This window comes from Pholcus phalangioides, unplaced genomic scaffold, assembly GCF_987345545.1.
Source record: "Pholcus phalangioides strain wild (caught in Gottingen) unplaced genomic scaffold, Ppha-v1.0 ptg000008l_1, whole genome shotgun sequence".
Classification (NCBI taxonomy): Eukaryota; Metazoa; Arthropoda; class Arachnida; order Araneae; family Pholcidae; genus Pholcus; species Pholcus phalangioides.
Window position 1 is genome coordinate 55,883,330 of NW_028301601.1, and position 7,704 is coordinate 55,891,033.

At 40.0% G+C, this 7,704-nt stretch overlaps 1 non-coding gene across 1 annotated transcript; it reads right to left on the reverse strand.

The window, feature by feature from the left end:
* Positions 1 to 7,418: 7,418 nt before the first annotated feature.
* TRNAS-GGA (transfer RNA serine (anticodon GGA)) lies at positions 7,419 to 7,492 on the reverse strand. The gene has a single exon. It is a non-coding gene; the product is annotated as a tRNA-Ser (tRNA).
* Positions 7,493 to 7,704: the final 212 nt, after the last annotated feature.

A 7,704-nucleotide genomic window follows, 5' to 3' on the forward strand; every position in this document is an offset into this window, starting at 1 on the left:
ACTGCCACATCTGAACCCCCCTCCCTAGCGGATAATAGTAAATCCCGGTATTCTGACAGAGACTCACTAATATTCGCTCCTACCTGATTTGTTCCCACCCACAGAATCACCCGCAAGGGCAACTTTCGGCGATGAAAAACGTCTCGAACGTTGCCAATCTTCCCCCCAGGAAGACAACAGCGCTCGAAACCCCGAAAATCCCTACACACTCGGTTCCCAAGTTCCCTAACCATAGAATCGCCGATGATTAAACCCCTATCACTATCCCCCTCTACCTCATCCACGACCTCCCATTCGCCCTCTAAAATGTCGTTGTTCGTGGAGATTGCTTCTTCATCAATAGGTGGCTCGACGACCAGAGGGTCCGTTATAACCGGACCCTCTAGCACCCTAACTTTTTCCCGTAAAGCTTCGACCTCGTGTTCCAGCCTTTTTCTATCCAAGCACCCTTTACAATTGAAACTATCAGCTACTATACCCCTAGACCAGGGAAACCTCCCGTCGCAAGCTCTACACAACACTAGTCGAGGTCGAGGCATACTAACACTATTGCTAAAGCTAGATAATAATAATAATACTTAACAATACGAAAATGAGAAACGTTAACTGGAAATTAAAATAATGTAAAATACATTACTATGCAAAATATACGTAAGAGATTATACGAAAAAATTACGTAAAGTAGAATGCTCAGCACTAAATCACGAAGAATAAAATAAATATGTATATAAAGAATACAACACCCTCTAAAAAAAGTATTAAGCTACGAAGTACAATTTATACTTATTAGAATTAGCTAACTATCTCAAAACACTAACACTACAACAATAGGCCCAAATGGAAGGAAAACTGCGAAGAGCTGCGAAGGCTTCTTATCGCCGAGTTGTAGCTCTTGAAATAGCAATTTCAATCTCGCAGATTCCGACTTTGCCAAACAACTCAAAACTCGATCTTTAAGAGTCAAGTAACAGTTTTCAGTGGGAGGAGAGCGAACCAGATTACTCACGTACGAAAGTACCTTTGCATCTAAAGCTGATACCACGCAATGAAATTTCGTCAGATCCGCAGTGATTCCAGCTGTGATAAATTGACTTTCAAGTTGTAAGAACCATAAGTCAGGATCTGAATCCCAAAAAGGTGGTGCGCGAAAAGCGACGCGAGCAATACCGGGTTCTCCAACCACGGTGTCAGATTTATCTGGCATTGTTTTGCAAAACTTTTTTTTTTTTTTGCATTTAGTATAAATTTGAGATTGCACACAAATTTATCTACGGTAGATAATTTCAGTGAGATGGCCAGCGAACAAGACCGAAAATCGCGATCCACAACGAAAACCGAGACCGGCACGTGCCTCGAGAAAAGACCAAAAAACTTTCACTTACCGACTAAAAACTGTCCTTCTACAATACTTGGCAACGTTGACGACGGACACAATCGCTCTATAACTAGTTGACTTGGAGCAGCGATGAAAAAGATTTGAGCAGGCTTTCTGTAGTCACCGTCACAATCTGCGAGTCCGGTTTGACCATTTGGAAGTCCGGTGAATCATTTTGTACCACCATGAATGTGGCCTCAAGAAACCTATTTAGAACCGCATGGTGATAACAATTATTTAATTTACTCATCTGACTCCATAAATTGTCACTACTCAAGATCTTGATAATCAAATAATTAATTTATTAAAAACATAACTTCAGAACTGGTTAACATGTTAAAAACTGTAAAAACGGATAACGGGGATACATAATGTAAAAAGTTAAATACTGGAAAAGAGAGAAGAGCGAGTCGTCAACCGCATTTTATACAGCACTAGCGGTGACGTCACATCGACATAATACAAGGTGCGATGACGTTACAACATAAAAACGTAACATAAAACATTCACGGTGACACCTACAATACAAAAGCATTCTGTCTCGTGAACAGCGTTTTTTCTGAGTTTCGATCGTGCGTAACCACACAACCGGGAATGATGAATATGAAATTTCTATAAACACTGTCCATATAAGTGAAGATACTGTATGTGTGATGCGTTTACATATATACAACACAATTAGTTTAACATCGTTATGCAATTATATGAGAAGTGATAATATGGTTTGCCCCCTCCCCCTTCCTGTTTGTAGCAACATCTTGAAAGCGAAGAAAACAAAATTGCGACAAAAATCCCATTCTTTGTGCTAATAAATTGAGTATTAGCTTCATACGTAAAATCTGCTCCAGCTGGGAAGAGGGCTGAGTTGAGAGGGGGCGTAGGTGGCTGAACCCTAAGGATTCAGGTCACTTTATCCCACAAGAATTTTTGTGAAACTTGGCCCTCAATAATTCATGAACATAAAAAAACAATGCAATGCTCATACCCTTCCACACGCACACGCGTGCTTTATCGAATTCCTTATATAAGAAAAGTCTGGCGACCCTAGTTACCCTCCATTGTTTTGCCTTATCGGAACCCCCGAGTAGGAGGGGGTGTCACGTAGTTGTCGTAGAGCACCTTCCGTTCCGAAAATTTTTAAACCAATGAGAATACTGATAGTTTGAAAAGATATAAACGTAATATATTTTCACGGGGTTTGGGCCCCACGGCCCTCGTGCACCCCAATGTATAGTACCCCTCTCCCCATGCAACAATATTCCAAGGCAGAAAATCCCATATTTCTTATTCCGCTTGTTTTAAACCAAAAATGAAATGAAACATTTACCGCGGTATCATGTATTTTTCAACAACGGTCAAAAAGCCGGCTATTGTTGGTGGTCTAGGAGGGACGTGTTAAAGCAGTGTTTTTCCCAAACTTTTCGAAGCGCGACTCTCTTTTTACAAGAATTTTATCGGTGACTCCCCCTACATAAGGTGACCACGTGCCCTTATTTCCCTCGGACACTCCGTATTTCTTTACAAATGTGAATATGTTATCCCAAAAATTGCTTTCGAGACGCCTCTCTCTCTCTGTTTGTCTCGGTTTTAATTTTCCCAATCAATGATAATGAGTTTGATGCAACCCCGACCCATAGTGTAGGGGGAAAATAGTCAAATGAACGATGCAAATCCTGTCAGTCCTTACAGGCTGCGCACGACGGCCTCGAATTGATAACCAGCGAAACACTAATACTGTTCGAGAGAGGTGCCACTCTAAATGTATCACGGTCTTCCCGTGTGTATAATACAGATTGTACACCATGAGGGGTTCGCGAGGGGTGTAATCAATGATGGATGAAATCAAACTATTTTTCAATATTTAGTTAGTAGAACTGTTTCATAATGAAATTTCAATCTACCCACATCATCGATTCTTGAATGCGAAATCAAAATATCATTCATTATAGCGCATCACTAAGCTTGTAACTCATTCTTTTCCTCAACACACGTCAAACCACAGGGTCATTAACACTCTGAGCAGTAAATACTGACACTTGAAAACGAAAGATAGCAGAACATTCTGCCAAGGGGCCGTTCAAGTATTACGTAAGCAAATTTTTAGCCATTTTTGACAACCTCCCCCCCCCTCCTTGTCAGCAAAAGTCAGCAAAACGCTGACGCCCTCCCCCCCCCCCCCGTCAGCAAAATTTCGTCATCAGCTCTGCCCCTTTGAATCCTAGCTCATATTTTCATAAAGGGTGGTTGATGACGTAAACATTATCCAAACCCCCCCCCCTCCCCCCTTGTCATCCAAAGTCAACAAATCGGAAACCCCCCCCCCCCAAATCGATGATGACGTAATACTTGAACGGTCCCTAACCAGACGCATTTTCTCCTCTTCCCTAAAATAACTTCATAAACAACAAACATCATTAACATATTGTTCGTAACACGTAGGAATATATCCTCTATATTCACATATTACTTATTCTGTGTTTTTAATTTTAAAAATACATTGTTTGAAATGGGATGATTCCGTCCGAATAATCCCGCATAAGTATTAACTCGATATATTGATTATTCTACGTGTATAATTTGATACATTTACATCATATGATATATAATATGTATGGCTAGTAGCTCAGCTGAGTAACGAATTTTTTGTTTTGACAAAAAAATGGCGAAAAATAAACTTCCGACGTTTTTATTGTTGAAAATCTTTCGCGATACCCCCCCCCCTCCTCCCGGTTCTTTAGTGTGACCCCCAGGTTGTCGCGACCCACACTTTGAGAACCGTAGTGTTAAATATTTAAATAAATCCCCATGTTTGTACAGAATAAAAATTCATCAAATCACTCTTTTTGTTTTCAATGTTATCGTATATACATTTAATAAAGTAAATATTTAAACTTTTAAAATTAATTTATTGAAAGGTTTTGCAAAAAAAAGACACTGTCAATCGACGACCTCATGATTGAGGTAAAAACGTGCAATTAGAGTATTTTTTTATGAGGCTTTTAAACATATTTGCGGTGTTGCCCTAAACTAAAGTCGATGCCGCTGTTCGTTTTATGAAGACTGTGTTCCTGAGGGAATGTTTCATGATTTTGTATAATACAGCTGGTAAAGTGCATGCGTAAGCATTTCTGAATCCCTATTTCGGAAAATGGGATTTTTTTTGCAATCTTTTTTTTTTTTTTTCTTGTTCTCAACCTGGACTTGAATTTCAGGAAAGCTCGAAATGTGCATCGAGTGCTTTAAATTTTTAGAACGATTTTCCGAGTTTTTCCATGTAAAATACTCGTGTGAAGCGTTTTTTCATGTCTTTCGTGTAACGAACGTATGAAAATCTGACGAAGGGAATGTGTTTAAGATTTTTTTTTTCATAGACTCCAGTTGAAATGGTGACTTGAAATATTAAAAACAAAAAAAAAATCTATAAGAATTGTGAACAACGCAGCAAAAGTTCGATATTACGAGTACGGCTTATAACGATACTCTCGCCATAATGATTGATTTACAAGATAGCTAACGTTGAGATTGAAAAAAATACATATTCGGTTATTGCAAGTTGAAGAAACATTCGCTATAACATGAAAGCAAATGTCTCAAAGACGCCAGTTTTTCTTTCTCTCACTTTCAGAATTGAACGTGATGACATTATAATACATGCTTATCGATTAAAGTTAATGATTACTTTGAGACGGTGCCGTCTTAACGCATGGACGGCCCGGGGCCTTAAGTGAAGAGAAGCCTCAGGAATAAGATCTGGTTGATATTTTCTAGAATTTACCAGGTAAAGAAAAAACCACTTGGCCCTGGGCTCATGATGCTCTTAAAACGGCCCTGCTTTGAGATACTTTTAACAAAGAACAAAGTCACAGAAAAGTCAAATGTTGTAACCATCCCCCCTTCCTATTTTTGTGCTTCCCCACTGTACTCGTGGGATATGTGATGATTTTATTCGACTCTTGTCTACCCCCAGTGACTAAGAGAAAACGGGACCAGAAGTTAGAGCTTGAAAGTCGTTTCTGAATGACGAAAAAATCATGCTAAAAATGTTCTTATGAGAGAAAAAATGTGATTGAGTTCATGAAACCACGTAGCAGTGATATGATTATATTACAGGGAATTCCAGCTGTTCAGTTGGTCGACTAAACATTTTTGATAACACGAAATACTGAGCGAAATCATCTTAGAGCAGTGTTTCTCAAGCTTCCTGAACCCAAGGAGGAGTAAAATATCCGAGATGATTCGACGGACCCCTTACTCACAACAAAAATTGCGTGACCATGTGTCCCGTATTTTATGGGACATTCCTGTATTTTTGTCGTTTCCGACTTCATGCAAGTGTACCGTTGTTTTCAACGAAGCTTATTCAAATTTGTAATCGTCACTTAAAATGGTGATTGAAGATAACTATCAATTGTACTATGGCAATTATGGCTGCAGATGAATACCCATCTCACATACTTGTCATGATGAACGTTTTTTCCGTGAACATTTCAAGTTGCTGAGACAGATGGCTTTTTCTCAGCCCAAGATATATCAAGTATCAAAGTCCCGGGGGAGACAAGATGTGACTTTTCTTTCCGAGTTCACCTCAGCATAATATCCAGAAAATAAATGTTTCCTTGATTTCTAGTTACTGTTTGCCAGTGGCCTTCCATTTTTCCACACATTCGTAATTTTCAATTATTTCAACAATAATTAGTGATTTTGCCAACAAGTGACAATGTTTAAGAAAACAATTGGCAATATCCCGTATTTTTCCGTATTTCAGATCACAGTTTCCCGTATTTTTCACAATGAAAATGGTCACCAGTTAGATGAATGCTTTTTTTCATGAAAATTAACTGTGAATTTATGAATTCACATTTTTTCATCATGAGTTTTTTTCATGAATTCCATTAACTGTGGTTTGCTGCATACAGCAGGCACGTCATTTAAGGGGGCAGGGGGGGGGGGCGTTACCCTCCCCCCTCCCCGGCTTCCGAAAATACACTAAAATTGGTATATATATATACAAATTTTTATAAATACATACATTGAGTACATGTGCTTTGTCCCCCCCCCCCGGAAAAAGTTGAAATGACGGCCCGCATACAGTCCTTTATTTCCCCTCTTCAACAAGTTTAACAATAATCAGCAAATTTCCTTAAATTGAATTTTTTTGGCTACAATTTACTCCACATTTAGTATTGACATTTTCTTCAATGAGATGTGGTTACCCTACGTGTGAGTCTAATTTCTATTTGAAGCCATAAGGATGTTACTAAAATCAAAGAGAACATTTTTCACCTAGAATCAAAAACCACACATGCACCTCGTCCATATTCCTCTGCGGAACTTCTAACAAATTGGTACATGTTGGAATATGCGTGTACGTGTTATGAACCTGACGTGCCGTTTGCTTCTGCGTAACGCTTGTTATTGCAGAATTGCCGTCTGCCATCTATTTTTCTAACTATCAGTGAAGTGTAATGATTGAATAAGTGTATCGTTGTAGGTGCTCTCTATGGCGAGACTTTTTAACGGGGAGATCGGCTCGCATTTGCGCCTTGAAGTTGGGAGAGAGAAAACAAACTTCAGCCGACCACCACTGTGGTGTCGGTGGGGGGTTCGAATCTCTTCCTTTTTTAGGAAGGAGTCGGACCACCTTTTTTAGGTGGTCGAAGGAGACCCGTGGAAGCTCTGCATGTATGCCTTGTGAATGGACTGTGAAGTCGGCTTCTGTGTAACGCTTGCTATGTGTAGTGATGCCATCTACCGTCGATTTGCCAAACTATAAGTGGAGTGTAATGATTAAATAACGTGGGGTTCGAACCCGGGTTCTCGCGATGCAATAGAGTCTTCACCCGGCCCACTGTACCATCGTCACAGGCCACCTCTAGGTTGAGAAACACTGCCTTAGATAATCAACAGCCAGGAGACCAAAAAAAAGCAATCTTTACGACTGGAGATCTGTTCATTCGCCAATATTAGGACGAAAACGAAATGAACGAAGGTTTTAACAATTGGCTGTTGCGAAGATATATTTTGGAAAGAGAGAAAATTCAACTGCCCCTGCGGGGAATCGAACCCACGTCCTTTCACTTTCCGGGTGAACGCCCTACACCACTAGACTACAGAGGCACAGAATCTCTCAATCTTTCCTTGAAGCTCGTGTACACTGAAAGGGACCGTACATGGACGGCCGGACCAGACTCAGGCCAAGCTCACAACTGCTGACGCTGCCACCAGATGGCGACTTATACTTATTTTCTCTCTTTCCAAAATATATCTTCCCAACAGCCAGTTGTTAAAACCTTCGTATGGTAGCGGAGAGCGACGTCATCCTTGTATAT